We start from the raw sequence: 21,151 nt of genomic DNA, 5'->3' as shown, positions 1-21,151 counted from the left end.
TTCATGCAGGCTTTCATTGTTTCCTTTTTCAGGCCTTATTTTCATGCAGGCTTTAATTGTTTCCTTTTTCAGGCCTTATTTTCATGCAGGCTTTAATTGTTTCCTTTTGCAGGCTTTAGTTTTCATGCAGGTTTTAATTGTTTCCTTTTTCAGGCTTTATTTTCATGCAGGCTTTAATTGTTTCCTTTTTCAGGCTTTATTTTCATGCAGGTTTTAATTGTTTCCTTTTTCAGGCTTTATTTTCATGCAGGCTTTAATTGTTTCCTTTTTCAGGCTTTAGTTTTCATGCAGGCTTTAATTGTTTCCTTTTTCAGGCCTTATTTTCATGCAGGCTTTAATTGTTTCCTTTTGCAGGCTTTATTTTCATGCAGGTTTTAATTACCTTCGCAAAAGCGGAAGGTTATGTTTTGATCGCTGTGTATTTATTTGTATGTCTGTGTGTGTGTGTGTGTGTATGTTATTCGCATAACTCAAAAAGTATTCAACCGAATTGCATGAAATTTGGTGGGATGATTGGTTATTATACGGGACACATTTGATTAGATTTTGGGAGCAATCGGGTCAAAGGTCAGGGGGGTCACGACCTTGCAAAATGTGCGTTTTTTGTCATAACTCGGTCAATTCTTATCCGATTTGCATGAAATCAGCACCAAACTGTTCACTGTTCTGTTCCCTACACTCCCATGCCAAGTACAGAACAGTAGCTGCGGCGAAGGTATGCGCTCTACCGAGTGCCCGTTCTAGTTGTTTCCTTTTTCAGGCTTTATTTTCATGCAGGCTTTCATTGTTTCCTTTTTCAGGCTTTATTTTCATGCAGGCTTTCATTGTTTCCTTTTTCAGGCTTTATTTTCATGCAGGCTTTCATTGTTTCCTTTTGCAGGCTTTAGTTTTCATGCAGGCTTTAATTGTTTCCTTTTTCAGGCTTTAGTTTTCATGCAGGCTTTCATTGTTTCCTTTTTCAGGCTTTAGTTTTCATGCAGGCTTTCATTGTTTCCTTTTTCAGGCTTTAGTTTTCATGCAGGCTTTCATTGTTTCCTTTTTCAGGCTTTAGTTTTCATGCAGGCTTTAATTGTTTCCTTTTTCAGGCTTTATTTTCATGCAGGCTTTCATTGTTTCCTTTTTCAGGCTTTAGTTTTCATGCAGGCTTTCATTGTTTCCTTTTTCAGGCTTTAGTTTTCATGCAGGCTTTCATTGTTTCCTTTTTCAGGCTTTAGTTTTCATGCAGGCTTTCATTGTTTCCTTTTTCAGGCTTTAGTTTTCATGCAGGCTTTCATTGTTTCCTTTTTCAGGCTTTAGTTTTCATGCAGGTTTTAATTGTTTCCTTTTTCAGGCTTTAGTTTTCATGCAGGCTTTCATTGTTTCCTTTTTCAGGCTTTAGTTTTCATGCAGGCTTTCATTGTTTCCTTTTTCAGGCTTTAGTTTTCATGCAGGTTTTAATTGTTTCCTTTTTCAGGCTTTAGTTTTCATGCAGGCTTTCATTGTTTCCTTTTTCAGGCTTTAGTTTTCATGCAGGCTTTCATTGTTTCCTTTTTCAGGCTTTAGTTTTCATGCAGGTTTTAATTGTTTCCTTTTTCAGGCTTTATTTTCATGCAGGCTTTAATTGTTTCCTTTTTCAGGCTTTAGTTTTCTTGCAGGCTTTCATTGTTTCCTTTTTCAGGCTTTAGTTTTCATGCAGGTTTTAATTGTTTCCTTTTTCAGGCTTTATTTTCATACAAAGTTTATATGTTTCATTTTTCAGGCTTTAGTTTTCATGCAGGCTTTAATTGTTTCCTTTTTCAGGCTTTCTTTTCATGCAGGCTTTAATTGTTTCGTTTTTCAGGCTTTATTTTCATACAAAGTTTATATGTTTCATTTTTCAGGCTTTAGTTTTCATGCAGGCTTTAATTGTTTCCTTTTTCAGGCTTTATTTTCATGCAGGCTTTAATTGTTTCCTTTTTCAGGCTTTATTTTCATGCAGGCTTTCATTGTTTCCTTTTTCAGGCTTTATTTTCATGCAGGCTTTCATTGTTTCCTTTTTTAGGCTTTATTTTCATGCAGGTTTTAATTGTTTCCTTTTTCAGGCTTTATTTTCATGCAGGCTTTTATTGTTTCCTTTTTCAGGCTTTATTTTCATGCAGGCTTTCATTGTTTCCTTTTTCAGGCTTTATTTTCATGCAGGCTTTCATTGTTTCCTTTTGCAGGCTTTAGTTTTCATGCAGGCTTTCATTGTTTCCTTTTTCAGGCTTTAGTTTTCATGCAGGCTTTAATTGTTTCCTTTTTCAGGCTTTAGTTTTCATGCAGGCTTTCATTGTTTCCTTTTTCAGGCTTTAGTTTTCATGCAGGCTTTAATTGTTTCCTTTTTCAGGCTTTATTTTCATGCAGGCTTTAATTGTTTCCTTTTTCAGGCTTCATTTTCATGCAGGCTTTCATTGTTTCCTTTTTCAGGCTTTAGTTTTCATGCAGGCTTTCATTGTTTCCTTTTTCATGCTTTAGTTTTCATGCAGGCTTTAATTGTTTCCTTTTTCAGGCTTTATTTTCATGCAGGCTTTAATTGTTTCCTTTTTCAGGCTTTAGTTTTCATGCAGGTTTTAATTGTTTCCTTTTTCAGGCTTTATTTTCATGCAGGCTTTAATTGTTTCCTTTTTCAGGCTTCATTTTCATGCAGGCTTTAATTGTTTCCTTTTTCAGGCTTTAGTTTCATGCAGGCTTTAATTGTTTCCTTTTTCAGGCTTTATTTTCATGCAGGCTTTAATTGTTTCCTTTTTCAGGCTTTAGTTTCATGCAGGCTTTAATTGTTTCCTTTTTCAGGCTTTATTTTCATGCAGGCTTTCATTGTTTCCTTTTTCAGGCTTTATTTTCATGCAGGCTTTAATTCTTTCCTTTTTCAGGCTTTATTTTCATGCAGGCTTTAATTGTTTCCTTTTTCAGGCTTTATTTCATGCAGGTTTTAATTGTTTCCTTTTTCAGGCTTTATTTTCATGCAGGCTTTAATTGTTTCCTTTTTCAGGCTTTATTTTCATGCAGGCTTTAATTGTTTCCTTTTTCAGGCTTTATTTTCATGCAGGCTTTAATTGTTTCCTTTTTCAGGCTTTATTTTCATGCAGGCTTTAATTGTTTCCTTTTTCAGGCTTTATTTTCATGCAGGCTTTAATTGTTTCCTTTTTCAGGCTTTATTTTCATGCAGGCTTTCATTGTTTCCTTTTGCAGGCTTTATTTTCATGCAGGCTTTCATTGTTTCCTTTTTCAGGCTTTATTTTCATGCAGGCTTTCATTGTTTCCTTTTTCAGGCTTTATTTTCATGCAGGCTTTCATTGTTTCCTTTTTCAGGCTTTATTTTCATGCAGGCTTTAATTGTTTCCTTTTTCAGGCTTTATTTTCATGCAGGCTTTCATTGTTTCCTTTTGCAGGCTTTATTTTCGTGCAGGCTTTAATTGTTTCATTTTTCAGGCTTTATTTTCATGCAGGCTTTCATTGTTTCCTTTTTCAGGCTTTATTTTCATGCAGGCTTTCATTGTTTCCTTTTGCAGGCTTTATTTTCATGCAGGTTTTAATTGTTTCCTTTTTCAGGCTTTATTTTCATGCAGGCTTTCATTGTTTCCTTTTTCAGGCTTTAGTTTTCATGCAGGCTTTAATTGTTTCCTTTTTCAGGCTTTATTTTCATGCAGGCTTTAATTGTTTCCTTTTTCAGGCTTTATTTTCATGCAGGCTTTAATTGTTTCCTTTTTCAGGCTTTATTTTCATGCAGGCTTTCATTGTTTCCTTTTTCAGGCTTTAGTTTTCATGCAGGCTTTAATTGTTTCCTTTTTCAGGCTTTATTTTCATGCAGGCTTTAATTGTTTCCTTTTTCAGGCTTTAGTTTTCATGCAGGCTTTAATTGTTTCCTTTTTCAGGCTTTAGTTTTCATGCAGGCTTTAATTGTTTCCTTTTTCAGGCTTTAGTTTTCATGCAGGCTTTAATTGTTTCCTTTTTCAGGCTTTAGTTTTCATGCAGGCTTTAATTGTTTCCTTTTTCAGGCTTTATTTACATGCAGGCTTTAATTGTTTCCTTTTTCAGGCTTTATTTTCATGCAGGCTTTAATTGTTTCCTTTTTCAGGCTTTATTTTCATGCAGGCTTTAATTGTTTCCTTTTTCAGGCTTTATTTTCATGCAGGCTTTCATTGTTTCCTTTTTCAGGCTTTAGTTTTCATGCAGGCTTTAATTGTTTCCTTTTTCAGGCTTTAGTTTTCATGCAGGCTTTAATTGTTTCCTTTTTCAGGCTTTAGTTTTCATGCAGGCTTTAATTGTTTCCTTTTTCAGGCTTTAGTTTTCATGCAGGCTTTAATTGTTTCCTTTTTCAGGCTTTAGTTTTCATGCAGGCTTTCATTGTTTCCTTTTTTAGGCTTTATTTTCATGCAGGTTTTAATTGTTTCCTTTTTCAGGCTTTATTTTCATGCAGGCTTTTATTGTTTCCTTTTTCAGGCTTTATTTTCATACAAAGTTTATATGTTTCATTTTTCAGGCTTTAGTTTTCATGCAGGCTTTAATTGTTTCCTTTTTCAGGCTTTCTTTTCATGCAGGCTTTAATTGTTTCGTTTTTCAGGCTTTATTTTCATACAAAGTTTATATGTTTCATTTTTCAGGCTTTAGTTTTCATGCAGGCTTTAATTGTTTCCTTTTTCAGGCTTTATTTTCATGCAGGCTTTAATTGTTTCCTTTTTCAGGCTTTATTTTCATGCAGGCTTTCATTGTTTCCTTTTGCAGGCTTTATTTTCATGCAGGCTTTCATTGTTTCCTTTTTCAGGCTTTATTTTCATGCAGGCTTTCATTGTTTCCTTTTTTAGGCTTTGTTTTCATGCAGGCTTTCATTGTTTCCTTTTTCAGGCTTTATTTTCATGCAGGTTTTAATTGTTTCCTTTTTCAGGCTTTATTTTCATGCAGGCTTTTATTGTTTCCTTTTTCAGGCTTTATTTTCATGCAGGCTTTCATTGTTTCCTTTTTCAGGCTTTATTTTCATGCAGGCTTTTATTGTTTCCTTTTTCAGGCTTTATTTTCATGCAGGCTTTCATTGTTTCCTTTTTCAGGCTTTATTTTCATGCAGGTTTTAATTGTTTCCTTTTTCAGGCTTTATTTTCATGCAGGCTTTTATTGTTTCCTTTTTCAGGCTTTATTTTCATGCAGGCTTTCATTGTTTCCTTTTTCAGGCTTTATTTTCATGCAGGCTTTCATTGTTTCCTTTTGCAGGCTTTAGTTTTCATGCAGGCTTTCATTGTTTCCTTTTTCAGGCTTTAGTTTTCATGCAGGCTTTAATTGTTTCCTTTTTCAGGCTTTAGTTTTCATGCAGGCTTTCATTGTTTCCTTTTTCAGGCTTTAGTTTTCATGCAGGCTTTAATTGTTTCCTTTTTCAGGCTTTATTTTCATGCAGGCTTTAATTGTTTCCTTTTTCAGGCTTCATTTTCATGCAGGCTTTCATTGTTTCCTTTTTCAGGCTTTAGTTTTCATGCAGGCTTTCATTGTTTCCTTTTTCAGGCTTTAGTTTTCATGCAGGCTTTAATTGTTTCCTTTTTCAGGCTTTATTTTCATGCAGGCTTTCATTGTTTCCTTTTTTAGGCTTTATTTTCATGCAGGTTTTAATTGTTTCCTTTTTCAGGCTTTATTTTCATGCAGGCTTTTATTGTTTCCTTTTTCAGGCTTTATTTTCATGCAGGCTTTCATTGTTTCCTTTTTCAGGCTTTATTTTCATGCAGGCTTTCATTGTTTCCTTTTGCAGGCTTTAGTTTTCATGCAGGCTTTCATTGTTTCCTTTTTCAGGCTTTAGTTTTCATGCAGGCTTTAATTGTTTCCTTTTTCAGGCTTTAGTTTTCATGCAGGCTTTCATTGTTTCCTTTTTCAGGCTTTAGTTTTCATGCAGGCTTTAATTGTTTCCTTTTTCAGGCTTTATTTTCATGCAGGCTTTAATTGTTTCCTTTTTCAGGCTTCATTTTCATGCAGGCTTTCATTGTTTCCTTTTTCAGGCTTTATTTTCATGCAGGCTTTCATTGTTTCCTTTTTCAGGCTTTATTTTCATGCAGGCTTTCATTGTTTCCTTTTTCAGGCTTTAGTTTTCATGCAGGCTTTAATTGTTTCCTTTTTCAGGCTTCATTTTCATGCAGGCTTTAATTGTTTCCTTTTGCAGGCTTTATTTTCATGCAGGCTTTCATTGTTTCCTTTTTCAGGCTTTATTTTCATGCAGGCTTTCATTGTTTCCTTTTTTAGGCTTTATTTTCATGCAGGTTTTAATTGTTTCCTTTTTCAGGCTTTATTTTCATGCAGGCTTTTATTGTTTCCTTTTTCAGGCTTTATTTTCATGCAGGCTTTCATTGTTTCCTTTTTCAGGCTTTATTTTCATGCAGGCTTTCATTGTTTCCTTTTGCAGGCTTTAGTTTTCATGCAGGCTTTCATTGTTTCCTTTTTCAGGCTTTAGTTTTCATGCAGGCTTTAATTGTTTCCTTTTTCAGGCTTTAGTTTTCATGCAGGCTTTCATTGTTTCCTTTTTCAGGCTTTAGTTTTCATGCAGGCTTTAATTGTTTCCTTTTTCAGGCTTTAGTTTTCATGCAGGCTTTCATTGTTTCCTTTTTCAGGCTTTATTTTCATGCAGGCTTTCATTGTTTCCTTTTTCAGGCTTTATTTTCATGCAGGCTTTAATTGTTTCCTTTTTCAGGCTTTATTTTCATGCAGGCTTTAATTGTTTCCTTTTTCAGGCTTCATTTTCATGCAGGCTTTCATTGTTTCCTTTTTCAGGCTTTAGTTTTCATGCAGGCTTTCATTGTTTCCTTTTTCAGGCTTTAGTTTTCATGCAGGCTTTAATTGTTTCCTTTTTCAGGCTTTATTTTCATGCAGGCTTTAATTGTTTCCTTTTTCAGGCTTTAGTTTTCATGCAGGTTTTAATTGTTTCCTTTTTCAGGCTTTATTTTCATGCAGGCTTTAATTGTTTCCTTTTTCAGGCTTCATTTTCATGCAGGCTTTAATTGTTTCCTTTTTCAGGCTTTAGTTTCATGCAGGCTTTAATTGTTTCCTTTTTCAGGCTTTATTTTCATGCAGGCTTTAATTGTTTCCTTTTTCAGGCTTTAGTTTCATGCAGGCTTTAATTGTTTCCTTTTTCAGGCTTTATTTTCATGCAGGCTTTAATTCTTTCCTTTTTCAGGCTTTATTTTCATGCAGGCTTTAATTGTTTCCTTTTTCAGGCTTCATTTTCATGCAGGCTTTAATTGTTTCCTTTTTCAGGCTTTAGTTTCATGCAGGCTTTAATTGTTTCCTTTTTCAGGCTTTATTTTCATGCAGGCTTTAATTGTTTCCTTTTTCAGGCTTTAGTTTCATGCAGGCTTTAATTGTTTCCTTTTGCAGGCTTTATTTTCATGCAGGCTTTCATTGTTTCCTTTTTCAGGCTTTATTTTCATGCAGGCTTTCATTGTTTCCTTTTTCAGGCTTTATTTTCATGCAGGCTTTAATTCTTTCCTTTTTCAGGCTTTATTTTCATGCAGGCTTTAATTCTTTCCTTTTTCAGGCTTCATTTTCATGCAGGCTTTAATTGTTTCCTTTTTCAGGCTTTAGTTTCATGCAGGCTTTAATTGTTTCCTTTTGCAGGCTTTATTTTCATGCAGGCTTTCATTGTTTCCTTTTTCAGGCTTTATTTTCATGCAGGCTTTCATTGTTTCCTTTTGCAGGCTTTATTTTCATGCAGGCTTTAATTCTTTCCTTTTTCAGGCTTTATTTTCATGCAGGCTTTAATTGTTTCCTTTTTCAGGCTTTATTTCATGCAGGTTTTAATTGTTTCCTTTTTCAGGCTTTATTTTCATGCAGGCTTTAATTGTTTCCTTTTTCAGGCTTTATTTTCATGCAGGCTTTAATTGTTTCCTTTTTCAGGCTTTATTTTCATGCAGGCTTTAATTGTTTCCTTTTTCAGGCTTTATTTTCATGCAGGCTTTAATTGTTTCCTTTTTCAGGCTTTATTTTCATGCAGGCTTTAATTGTTTCCTTTTTCAGGCTTTATTTTCATGCAGGCTTTCATTGTTTCCTTTTGCAGGCTTTATTTTCATGCAGGCTTTCATTGTTTCCTTTTTCAGGCTTTATTTTCATGCAGGCTTTAATTGTTTCCTTTTTCAGGCTTTATTTTCATGCAGGCTTTCATTGTTTCCTTTTGCAGGCTTTATTTTCGTGCAGGCTTTAATTGTTTCATTTTTCAGGCTTTATTTTCATGCAGGCTTTCATTGTTTCCTTTTTCAGGCTTTATTTTCATGCAGGCTTTCATTGTTTCCTTTTGCAGGCTTTATTTTCATGCAGGTTTTAATTGTTTCCTTTTTCAGGCTTTATTTTCATGCAGGCTTTCATTGTTTCCTTTTTCAGGCTTTAGTTTTCATGCAGGCTTTAATTGTTTCCTTTTTCAGGCTTTAGTTTTCATGCAGGCTTTAATTGTTTCCTTTTTCAGGCTTTAGTTTTCATGCAGGCTTTAATTGTTTCCTTTTTCAGGCTTTAGTTTTCATGCAGGCTTTAATTGTTTCCTTTTTCAGGCTTTATTTACATGCAGGCTTTAATTGTTTCCTTTTTCAGGCTTTATTTTCATGCAGGCTTTAATTGTTTCCTTTTTCAGGCTTTATTTTCATGCAGGCTTTAATTGTTTCCTTTTTCAGGCTTTATTTTCATGCAGGCTTTCATTGTTTCCTTTTTCAGGCTTTAGTTTTCATGCAGGCTTTAATTGTTTCCTTTTTCAGGCTTTAGTTTTCATGCAGGCTTTAATTGTTTCCTTTTTCAGGCTTTAGTTTTCATGCAGGCTTTAATTGTTTCCTTTTTCAGGCTTTAGTTTTCATGCAGGCTTTCATTGTTTCCTTTTTCAGGCTTTAGTTTTCATGCAGGCTTTAATTGTTTCCTTTTTCAGGCTTTAGTTTTCATGCAGGCTTTCATTGTTTCCTTTTTCAGGCTTTAGTTTTCATGCAGGCTTTAATTGTTTCCTTTTTCAGGCTTTATTTTCATGCAGGCTTTAATTGTTTCCTTTTTCAGGCTTTATTTTCATGCAGGCTTTCATTGTTTCCTTTTTCAGGCTTTATTTTCATGCAGGCTTTCATTGTTTCCTTTTTCAGGCTTTATTTTCATGCAGGCTTTAATTGTTTCCTTTTTCAGGCTTTATTTTCATGCAGGCTTTCATTGTTTCCTTTTTCAGGCTTTATTTTCATGCAGGCTTTCATTGTTTCCTTTTGCAGGCTTTAGTTTTCATGCAGGCTTTCATTGTTTCCTTTTTCAGGCTTTATTTTCATGCAGGCTTTAATTGTTTCCTTTTTCAGGCTTTATTTTCATGCAGGCTTTCATTGTTTCCTTTTTCAGGCTTTATTTTCATGCAGGCTTTCATTGTTTCCTTTTTCAGGCTTTAGTTTTCATGCAGGCTTTAATTGTTTCCTTTTTCAGGCTTTAGTTTTCATGCAGGCTTTAATTGTTTCCTTTTTCAGGCTTTAGTTTCATGCAGGTTTTAATTGTTTCCTTTTTCAGGCTTTATTTTCATGGAGGCGTTCATTGTTTCATTTTGCAGGCTTTATTTTTCATGCAGGCTTTCATTGTTTCCTTTTTCAGGCTTTATTTTTCATGCAGGCTTTCATTGTTTCCTTTTTCAGGCTTTATTTTCATGCAGGCTTTAATTGTTTCCTTTTTCAGGCTTTATTTTCATGCAGGCTTTCATTGTTTCCTTTTTCAGGCTTTATTTTCATGCAGGCTTTCATTGTTTCCTTTTTCAGGCCTTATTTTCATGCAGGATTTAATTGTTTCCTTTTGCAGGCTTTATTTTCATGCAGGTTTTAATTACCTTCGCAAAAGCGGAAGGTTATGTTTTGATCGCTGTGTATTTATTTGTATGTCTGTGTGTGTGTGTGTGTGTATGTTATTCGCATAACTCAAAAAGTATTCAACCGAATTGCATGAAATTTGGTGGGATGATTGGTTATTATACGGGACACATTTGATTAGATTTTGGGAGCAATCGGGTCAAAGGTCAGGGGGGTCACGACCTTGCAAAATGTGCGTTTTTTGTCATAACTCGGTCAATTCTTATCCGATTTGCATGAAATCAGCACCAAACTGTTCACTGTTCTGTTCCCTACACTCCCATGCCAAGTACAGAACAGTAGCTGCGGCGAAGGTATGCGCTCTACCGAGTGCCCGTTCTAGTTGTTTCCTTTTTCAGGCTTTATTTTCATGCAGGCTTTCATTGTTTCCTTTTTCAGGCTTTATTTTCATGCAGGCTTTCATTGTTTCCTTTTTCAGGCTTTATTTTCATGCAGGCTTTAATTGTTTCATTTTTCAGGCTTTATTTTCATAAAAACTTTATATGTTTCATTTTTCAGGCTTTATTTTCATACAAACTTTATATGTTCATTTTTCAGGCTTTATTTTCATGCAGGCTTTAATTGTTTCCTTTTTCAGGCTTTATTTTCATTCAAAGTTTATATGTTTCATTTTTCAGGCTTTATTTTCATGCAGGCTTTAATTGTTTCCTTTTTCAGGCTTTATTTTCATGCAGGCTTTAATTGTTTCCTTTTTCAGGCTTTATTTTCATGCAGGCTTTAATTGTTTCCTTTTTCAGGCTTTATTTTCATGCAGGCTTTCATTGTTTCCTTTTGCAGGCTTTATTTTCATGCAGGCTTTCATTGTTTCCTTTTTCAGGCTTTATTTTCATGCAGGCTTTCATTGTTTCCTTTTTTAGGCTTTATTTTCATGCAGGTTTTAATTGTTTCCTTTTTCAGGCTTTATTTTCATGCAGGCTTTAATTGTTTCCTTTTTCAGGCTTTATTTTCATGCAGGCTTTAATTGTTTCCTTTTTCAGGCTTTATTTTCATGCAGGCTTTAATTGTTTCCTTTTTCAGGCTTTATTTTCATGCAGGCTTTCATTGTTTCCTTTTTCAGGCTTTATTTTCATGCAGGCTTTCATTGTTTCCTTTTTCAGGCTTTATTTTCATGCAGGCTTTAATTGTTTCCTTTTTCAGGCTTTATTTTCATGCAGGCTTTAATTGTTTCCTTTTTCAGGCTTTAGTTTTCATGCAGGTTTTAATTGTTTCCTTTTTCAGGCTTTATTTTCATGCAGGCTTTAATTGTTTCGTTTTTCAGGCTTTATTTTCATACAAAGTTTATATGTTTCATTTTTCAGGCTTTAGTTTTCATGCAGGCTTTAATTGTTTCCTTTTTCAGGCTTTATTTTCATGCAGGCTTTAATTGTTTCCTTTTTCAGGCTTTATTTTCATGCAGGCTTTCATTGTTTCCTTTTTCAGGCTTTATTTTCATGCAGGCTTTCATTGTTTCCTTTTTTAGGCTTTATTTTCATGCAGGTTTTAATTGTTTCCTTTTTCAGGCTTTATTTTCATGCAGGCTTTAATTGTTTCCTTTTTCAGGCTTTATTTTCATGCAGGCTTTAATTGTTTCCTTTTTCAGGCTTTATTTTCATGCAGGCTTTCATTGTTTCCTTTTTCAGGCTTTATTTTCATGCAGGCTTTCATTGTTTCCTTTTTCAGGCTTTATTTTCATGCAGGCTTTAATTGTTTCCTTTTTCAGGCTTTATTTTCATGCAGGCTTTAATTGTTTCCTTTTTCAGGCTTTATTTTCATGCAGGCTTTCATTGTTTCCTTTTGCAGGCTTTATTTTCATGCAGGCTTTCATTGTTTCCTTTTTCAGGCTTTATTTTCATGCAGGCTTTCATTGTTTCCTTTTTTAGGCTTTATTTTCATGCAGGTTTTAATTGTTTCCTTTTTCAGGCTTTATTTTCATGCAGGCTTTAATTGTTTCCTTTTTCAGGCTTTATTTACATGCAGGCTTTAATTGTTTCCTTTTTCAGGCTTTATTTTCATGCAGGCTTTAATTGTTTCCTTTTTCAGGCTTTATTTTCATGCAGGCTTTAATTGTTTCCTTTTTCAGGCTTTATTTTCATGCAGGCTTTAATTGTTTCCTTTTTCAGGCTTTATTTTCATGCAGGCTTTCATTGTTTCCTTTTTCAGGCTTTATTTTCATGCAGGCTTTCATTGTTTCCTTTTTCAGGCTTTATTTTCATGCAGGCTTTAATTGTTTCCTTTTTCAGGCTTTATTTTCATGCAGGCTTTAATTGTTTCCTTTTTCAGGCTTTAGTTTTCATGCAGGTTTTAATTGTTTCCTTTTTCAGGCTTTATTTTCATGCAGGCTTTAATTGTTTCGTTTTTCAGGCTTTATTTTCATACAAAGTTTATATGTTTCATTTTTCAGGCTTTAGTTTTCATGCAGGCTTTAATTGTTTCCTTTTTCAGGCTTTATTTTCATGCAGGCTTTAATTGTTTCCTTTTTCAGGCTTTATTTTCATGCAGGCTTTCATTGTTTCCTTTTGCAGGCTTTATTTTCATGCAGGCTTTAATTGTTTCCTTTTTCAGGCTTTATTTTCATGCAGGCTTTCATTGTTTCCTTTTTCAGGCTTTATTTTCATGCAGGCTTTCATTGTTTCCTTTTTTAGGCTTTATTTTCATGCAGGTTTTAATTGTTTCCTTTTTCAGGCTTTATTTTCATGCAGGCTTTAATTGTTTCCTTTTTCAGGCTTTATTTTCATGCAGGCTTTCATTGTTTCCTTTTTCAGGCTTTATTTTCATGCAGGCTTTCATTGTTTCCTTTTTCAGGCTTTATTTTCATGCAGGTTTTAATTGTTTCCTTTTTCAGGCTTTATTTTCATGCAGGTTTTAATTGTTTCCTTTTTTAGGCTTTATTTTCATGCAGGTTTTAATTGTTTCCTTTTTCAGGCTTTATTTTCATGCAGGCTTTAATTGTTTCCTTTTTCAGGCTTTATTTTCATGCAGGCTTTCATTGTTTCCTTTTTTAGGCTTTATTTTCATGCAGGTTTTAATTGTTTCCTTTTTCAGGCTTTATTTTCATGCAGGCTTTTATTGTTTCCTTTTTCAGGCTTTATTTTCATGCAGGCTTTCATTGTTTCCTTTTTCAGGCTTTATTTTCATGCAGGTTTTTATTGTTTCCTTTTTCAGGCTTTATTTTCATGCAGGCTTTCATTGTTTCCTTTTTCAGGCTTTATTTTCATGCAGGCTTTTATTGTTTCCTTTTTCAGGCTTTATTTTCATGCAGGCTTTCATTGTTTCCTTTTTCAGGCTTTATTTTCATGCAGGCTTTCATTGTTTCCTTTTGCAGGCTTTATTTTCATGCAGGTTTTAATTGTTTCCTTTTTCAGGCTTTATTTTCATGCAGTCTTTCATTGTTTCCTTTTTCAGGCTTTAGTTTTCATGCAGGCTTTCATTGTTTCCTTTTTCAGGCTTTAGTTTTCATGCAGGCTTTAATTGTTTCCTTTTTCAGGCTTTATTTTCATGCAGGCTTTAATTGTTTCCTTTTTCAGGCTTCATTTTCATGCAGGCTTTCATTGTTTCCTTTTTCAGGCTTTAGTTTTCATGCAGGCTTTCATTGTTTCCTTTTTCAGGCTTTAGTTTTCATGCAGGCTTTAATTGTTTCCTTTTTCAGGCTTTATTTTCATGCAGGCTTTAATTGTTTCCTTTTTCAGGCTTTAGTTTTCATGCAGGTTTTAATTGTTTCCTTTTTCAGGCTTTATTTTCATGCAGGCTTTAATTGTTTCCTTTTTCAGGCTTCATTTTCATGCAGGCTTTAATTGTTTCCTTTTTCAGGCTTTATTTTCATGCAGGCTTTAATTGTTTCCTTTTTCAGGCTTTATTTCATGCAGGTTTTAATTGTTTCCTTTTTCAGGCTTTATTTTCATGCAGGCTTTAATTGTTTCCTTTTTCAGGCTTTATTTTCATGCAGGCTTTAATTGTTTCCTTTTTCAGGCTTTATTTTCATGCAGGCTTTAATTGTTTCCTTTTTCAGGCTTTATTTTCATGCAGGCTTTAATTGTTTCCTTTTTCAGGCTTTATTTTCATGCAGGCTTTCATTGTTTCCTTTTGCAGGCTTTATTTTCATGCAGGCTTTAATTGTTTCCTTTTTCAGGCTTTATTTTCATGCAGGCTTTCATTGTTTCCTTTTGCAGGCTTTATTTTCGTGCAGGCTTTAATTGTTTCATTTTTCAGGCTTTATTTTCATGCAGGCTTTCATTGTTTCCTTTTTCAGGCTTTATTTTCATGCAGGCTTTCATTGTTTCCTTTTGCAGGCTTTATTTTCATGCAGGTTTTAATTGTTTCCTTTTTCAGGCTTTATTTTCATGCAGGCTTTCATTGTTTCCTTTTTCAGGCTTTAGTTTTCATGCAGGCTTTAATTGTTTCCTTTTTCAGGCTTTAGTTTTCATGCAGGCTTTAATTGTTTCCTTTTTCAGGCTTTAGTTTTCATGCAGGCTTTAATTGTTTCCTTTTTCAGGCTTTATTTACATGCAGGCTTTAATTGTTTCCTTTTTCAGGCTTTATTTTCATGCAGGCTTTAATTGTTTCCTTTTTCAGGCTTTATTTTCATGCAGGCTTTAATTGTTTCCTTTTTCAGGCTTTATTTTCATGCAGGCTTTCATTGTTTCCTTTTTCAGGCTTTAGTTTTCATGCAGGCTTTCATTGTTTCCTTTTTCAGGCTTTAGTTTTCATGCAGGCTTTAATTGTTTCCTTTTTCAGGCTTTAGTTTTCATGCAGGCTTTAATTGTTTCCTTTTTCAGGCTTTAGTTTTCATGCAGGCTTTCATTGTTTCCTTTTTCAGGCTTTAGTTTTCATGCAGGCTTTCATTGTTTCCTTTTTCAGGCTTTAGTTTTCATGCAGGCTTTAATTGTTTCCTTTTTCAGGCTTTATTTTCATGCAGGCTTTCATCGTTTCCTTTTTCAGGCTTTATTTTCATGCAGGCTTTAATTGTTTCCTTTTTCAGGCTTTATTTTCATGCAGGCTTTCATTGTTTCCTTTTTCAGGCTTTATTTTCATGCAGGCTTTCATTGTTTCCTTTTGCAGGCTTTAGTTTTCATGCAGGCTTTCATTGTTTCCTTTTTCAGGCTTTATTTTCATGCAGGCTTTAATTGTTTCCTTTTTCAGGCTTTATTTTCATGCAGGCTTTCATTGTTTCCTTTTTCAGGCTTTATTTTCATGCAGGCTTTCATTGTTTCCTTTTTCAGGCTTTATTTTCATGCAGGCTTTCATTGTTTCCTTTTTCAGGCTTTAGTTTTCATGCAGGCTTTAATTGTTTCCTTTTTCAGGCTTTAGTTTCATGCAGGTTTTAATTGTTTCCTTTTTCAGGCTTTATTTTCATGGAGGCGTTCATTGTTTCATTTTGCAGGCTTTATTTTTCATGCAGGCTTTCATTGTTTCCTTTTTCAGGCTTTATTTTCATGCAGGCTTTCATTGTTTCCTTTTTCAGGCTTTATTTTCATGCAGGATTTAATTGTTTCCTTTTTCAGGCTTTATTTTCATGCAGGCTTTCATTGTTTCCTTTTTCAGGCTTTATTTTCATGCAGGCTTTAATTGTTTCCTTTTTCAGGCTTTATTTTCATGCAGGCTTTAATTGTTTCCTTTTTCAGGCTTTATTTTCATGCAGGCTTTCATTGTTTCCTTTTGCAGGCTTTATTTTCATGCAGGCTTTAATTGTTTCCTTTTTCAGGCTTTATTTTCATGCAGGCTTTAATTGTTTCCTTTTTCAGGCTTTAGTTTTCATGCAGGCTTTCATTGTTTCCTTTTTCAGGCTTTAGTTTTCATGCAGGCTTTAATTGTTTCCTTTTTCAGGCTTTAGTTTTCATGCAGGCTTTCATTGTTTCCTTTTTCAGGCTTTATTTTCATGCAGGCTTTCATTGTTTCCTTTTGCAGGCTTTATTTTCATGCAGGCTTTCATTGTTTCCTTTTTCAGGCTTTAGTTTTCATGCAGGCTTTCATTGTTTCCTTTTTCAGGCTTTATTTTCATGCAGGCTTTCATTGTTTCCTTTTTCAGGCTTTAGTTTTCATGCAGGCTTTAATTGTTACCTTTTTCAGGCTTTAGTTTTCATGCAGGCTTTCATTGTTTCCTTTTTCAGGCTTTAGTTTTCATGCAGGCTTTCATTGTTTCCTTTTTCAGGCTTTATTTTCATGCAGGCTTTCATTGTTTCCTTTTTCAGGCTTTAGTTTCATGCAGGCTTTAATTGTTTCCTTTTTCAGGCTTTATTTTCATGCAGGCTTTCATTGTTTCCTTTTTCAGGCTTTATTTTCATGCAGGCTTTCATTGTTTCCTTTTGCAGGCTTTAGTTTTCATGCAGGCTTTCATTGTTTCCTTTTTCAGGCTTTATTTTCATGCAGGCTTTAATTGTTTCCTTTTTCAGGCTTTAGTTTTCATGCAGGCTTTAATTGTTTCCTTTTTCAGGCTTTATTTTCATGCAGGCTTTCATTGTTTCCTTTTTCAGGCTTTATTTTCATGCAGGCTTTAATTGTTTCCTTTTTCAGGCTTTATTTTCATGCAGGCTTTAATTGTTTCCTTTTGCAGGCTTTATTTTCATGCAGGCTTTAATTGTTTCCTTTTGCAGGCTTTATTTTCATGCAGGCTTTCATTGTTTCCTTTTTCAGGCTTTATTTTCATGCAGGCTTTCATTGTTTCCTTTTGCAGGCTTTATTTTCATGCAGGCTTTAATTGTTTCCTTTTGCAGGCTTTATTTTCATGCAGGCTTTCATTGTTTCCTTTTGCAGGCTTTATTTTCATGCAGGCTTTAATTGTTTCCTTTTTCAGGCTTTATTTTCATGCAGGCTTTAATTGTTTCCTTTTGCAGGCTTTATTTTCATGCAGGCTTTCATTGTTTCCTTTTTCAGGCTTTATTTTCATGCAGGCTTTCATTGTTTCCTTTTTCAGGCTTTATTTTCATGCAGGCTTTCATTGTTTCCTTTTGCAGGCTTTATTTTCATGCAGGTTTTCATTGTTTCCTTTTTCAGGCTTTAGTTTTCATGCAGGCTTTCATTGTTTCCTTTTTCAGGCTTTATTTTCATGCAGGCTTTCATTGTTTCCTTTTTCAGGCTTTAGTTTCATGCAGGCTTTAATTGTTTCCTTTTTCAGGCTTTATTTTCATGCAGGCTTTCATTGTTTCCTTTTTCAGGCTTTATTTTCATGCAGGCTTTCATTGTTTCCTTTTGCAGGCTTTAGTTTTCATGCAGGCTTTCATTGTTTCCTTTTTCAGGCTTTATTTTCATGCAGGCTTTCATTGTTTCCTTTTTCAGGCTTTAGTTTTCATGCAGGCTTTAATTGTTACCTTTTTCAGGCTTTAGTTTTCATGCAGGCTTTCATTGTTTCCTTTTTCAGGCTTTAGTTTTCATGCAGGCTTTCATTGTTTCCTTTTTCAGGCTTTATTTTCATGCAGGCTTTCATTGTTTCCTTTTTCAGGCTTTAGTTTCATGCAGGCTTTAATTGTTTCCTTTTTCAGGCTTTATTTTCATGCAGGCTTTCATTGTTTCCTTTTTCAGGCTTTATTTTCATGCAGGCTTTCATTGTTTCCTTTTGCAGGCTTTAGTTTTCATGCAGGCTTTCATTGTTTCCTTTTTCAGGCTTTATTTTCATGCAGGCTTTAATTGTTTCCTTTTTCAGGCTTTAGTTTTCATGCAGGCTTTAATTGTTTCCTTTTTCAGGCTTTATTTTCATGCAGGCTTTCATTGTTTCCTTTTTCAGGCTTTATTTTCATGCAGGCTTTAATTGTTTCCTTTTTCAGGCTTTATTTTCATGCAGGCTTTAATTGTTTCCTTTTGCAGGCTTTATTTTCATGCAGGCTTTAATTGTTTCCTTTTGCAGGCTTTATTTTCATGCAGGCTTTCATTGTTTCCTTTTTCAGGCTTTATTTTCATGCAGGCTTTCATTGTTTCCTTTTGCAGGCTTTATTTTCATGCAGGCTTTAATTGTTTCCTTTTGCAGGCTTTATTTTCATGCAGGCTTTCATTGTTTCCTTTTGCAGGCTTTATTTTCATGCAGGCTTTAATTGTTTCCTTTTTCAGGCTTTATTTTCATGCAGGCTTTAATTGTTTCCTTTTGCAGGCTTTATTTTCATGCAGGCTTTCATTGTTTCCTTTTTCAGGCTTTATTTTCATGCAGGCTTTCATTGTTTCCTTTTTCAGGCTTTATTTTCATGCAGGCTTTCATTGTTTCCTTTTGCAGGCTTTATTTTCATGCAGGTTTTCATTGTTTCCTTTTTCAGGCTTTAGTTTTCATGCAGGCTTTCATTGTTTCCTTTTTCAGGCTTTATTTTCATGCAGGCTTTAATTGTTTTCTTTTTCAGGCTTTATTTTCATGCAGGCTTTAATTGTTTCCTTTTTCAGGCTTTATTTCATGCAGGCTTTCATTGTTTCCTTTTTCAGGCTTTATTTTCATGCAGGCTTTAATTGTTTCCTTTTTCAGGCTTTATTTTCATGCAGGCTTTAATTGTTTCCTTTTTCAGGCTTTAGTTTTCATGCAGGTTTTCATTGTTTCCTTTTTCAGGCTTTAGTTTTCATGCAGGCTTTCATTGTTTCCTTTTTCAGGCTTTATTTTTCATGCAGGCTTTCATTGTTTCCTTTTTCAGGCTTTATTTTCATGCAGGCTTTCATTGTTTCCTTTTTCAGGCTTTAGTTTCATGCAGGCTTTAATTGTTTCCTTTTTCAGGCTTTATTTTCATGCAGGTTTTCATTGTTTCCTTTTTCAGGCTTTATTTTCATGCAGGCTTTCATTGTTTCCTTTTTCAGGCTTTAGTTTCATGCAGGCTTTAATTGTTTCCTTTTTCAGGCTTTAGTTTTCATGCAGGTTTTCATTGTTTCCTTTTTCAGGCTTTATTTTCATGCAGGCTTTCATTGTTTCCTTTTTCAGGCTTTATTTTCATGCAGGCTTTCATTGTTTCCTTTTTCAGGCTTTATTTCATGCAGGCTTTCATTGTTTCCTTTTTCAGGCTTTATTTTCATGCAGGCTTTAATTGTTTCCTTTTTCAGGCTTTAGTTTTCATGCAGGTTTTCATTGTTTCCTTTTTCAGGCTGTAGTTTTCATGCAGGCTTTCATTGTTTCCTTTTTCAGGCTTTATTTTTCATGCAGGCTTTCATTGTTTCCTTTTTCAGGCTATATTTTCATGCAGGCTTTCATTGTTTCCTTTTGCAGGCTTTATTTTCATGCAGGCTTTCATTGTTTCCTTTTTCAGGCTTTAGTTTTCATGCAGGCTTTCATTGTTTCCTTTTGCAGGCTTTATTTTCATGCAGGCTTTCATTGTTTCCTTTTGCAGGCTTTATTTTCATGCAGGCTTTCATTGTTTCCTTTTGCAGGCTTTATTTTCATGCAGGCTTTAATTGTTTCCTTTTTCAGGCTTTAGTTTTCATGCAGGCTTTCATTGTTTCCTTTTGCAGGCTTTATTTTCATGCAGGCTTTCATTGTTTCCTTTTTCAGGCTTTATTTTCATACAGGCTTTAATTGTTTCCTTTTTCAGGCTTTATTTTCATGCAGGCTTTCATTGTTTCCTTTTTCAGGCTTTATTTCATGCAGGCTTTCATTGTTTCCTTTTGCAGGCTTCATTTTCATGCAGGCTATCATTGTTTCCTTTTTCAGGCTTTAGTTTTCATGCAGGCTTTCATTGTTTCCTTTTGCAGGCTTTAGTTTCATGCAGGTTTTAATTGTTTCCTTTTTCAGGCTTTATTTTCATGCAGGCTTTAATTGTTTCCTTTTTCAGGCTTTATTTTCATGCAGGTTTTAATTGTTTCCTTTTTCAGGCTTTATTTTCATGCAGGCTTTCATTGTTTCCTTTTTCAGGCTTTATTTTCATGCAGGTTTTCATTGTTTCCTTTTTCAGGCTTTATTTTCATGCAGGCTTTAATTCTTTCCTTTTTCAGGGTTTATTTTCATGCAGGCTTTAATTGTTTCCTTTTTCAGGCTTTATTTTCTTGCAGGCTTTAATTGTTTCCTTTTTCAGGCTTTATTTTCTTGCAGGCTTTAATTGTTTCCTTTTTCAGGCTTTATTTTCATGCAGGCTTATATTGTTTCCTTTTTCAGGCTTTATTTTCATGCAGGCTTTAATTGTTTCCTTTTTCAGCTTTATTTTCATGCAGGCTTTCATTGTTTCCTTTTTTCAGGCTTTATTTTCATGCGGGCTTTCATTGTTTCCTTTTTCAGGCTTTATTTTCATGCAGGCTTTCATTGTTTCCTTTTTCAGGCTTTATTTTCATGCAGGCTTATATTGTTTCCTTTTTCAGGCTTTATTTTCTTGCAGGCTTTAATTGTTTCCTTTTTCAGGCTTTATTTTCATGCAGGCTTATATTGTTTCCTTTTTCAGGCTTTATTTTCATGCAGGCTTTAATTGTTTCCTTTTTCAGCTTTATTTTCATGCAGGCTTTCATTGTTTCCTTTTTTCAGGCTTTATTTTCATGCAGGCTTTCATTGTTTCCTTTTTCAGGCTTTATTTTCATGCAGGCTTTCATTGTTTCCTTTTTCAGCTTTATTTTCATGCAGGCTTTAATTGTTTCCTTTTTCAGGCTTTATTTTCATACAAACTTTATATGTTTCATTTTTCAGGCTTTATTTTCATACAAACTTTATATGTTTCATTTTTAAGGCTTTATTTTCATGCAGGCTTTAATTGTTTCCTTTTTCAGGCTTTATTTTCATGCAGGCTTTAATTGTTTCCTTTTTCAGGCTTTATTTTCATGCAGGTTTTAATTGTTTCCTTTTTCAGGCTTTATTTTCATGCAGGCTTTAATTGTTTCCTTTTTCAGGCTTTATTTCATGCAGGCTTTAATTGTTTCCTTTTTCAGGCTTTATTTTCATGCAGGCTTTAATTGTTTCCTTTTTCAGGCTTTATTTTCATGCAGGCTTTAATTGTTTCCTTTTTCAGGCTTTATTTTCATGCAGGTTTTAATTGTTTCCTTTTTCAGGCTTTAGTTTTCATGCAGGCTTTAATTCTTTCCTTTTTCAGGCTTTATTTTCATGCAGGCTTTAATTGTTTCCTTTTTCAGGCTTTATTTCATGCAGGCTTTAATTGTTTCCTTTTTCAGGCTTTATTTTCATGCAGGCTTTAATTGTTTCCTTTTTCAGGCTTTATTTTCATGCAGGCTTTAATTGTTTCCTTTTTCAGGCTTTATTTTCATGCAGGCTTTAATTGTTTCCTTTTTCAGGCTTTATTTTCATGCAGGCTTTAATTGTTTCCTTTTGCGAGCTCACTTTCTTACTGCCTTTAAATATTTCCTTTTGCAGACTTTATTTTTGACAGACTTTAGTTGTTTCTTTTGGTGAATGTACAACATTTTAGATTTTGACAAGTCATACAGCAATTTTATTTTCATTCCATGTGCATTGTTGGATTTCT

At 34.2% G+C, this 21,151-nt stretch overlaps 1 protein-coding gene across 1 annotated transcript in view; it reads left to right on the top strand.

Annotated features, from left to right (window-relative positions):
- LOC144888587 (uncharacterized) overlaps nt 1-21,151 on the top strand; it is a 54,491-nt gene that overhangs the window by 23,013 nt on the left and 10,327 nt on the right. The window lies entirely within an intron of this gene.

This window comes from Myxine glutinosa, chromosome 13 (genome assembly GCF_964187855.1).
Source record: "Myxine glutinosa chromosome 13, kmMyxGlut1.1, whole genome shotgun sequence".
NCBI classification, from domain to species: domain Eukaryota; kingdom Metazoa; phylum Chordata; class Myxini; order Myxiniformes; family Myxinidae; genus Myxine; species Myxine glutinosa.
Note: the sequence above shows the minus strand (reverse complement) of the source record. Positions and strands in the feature narration are given on the sequence as shown.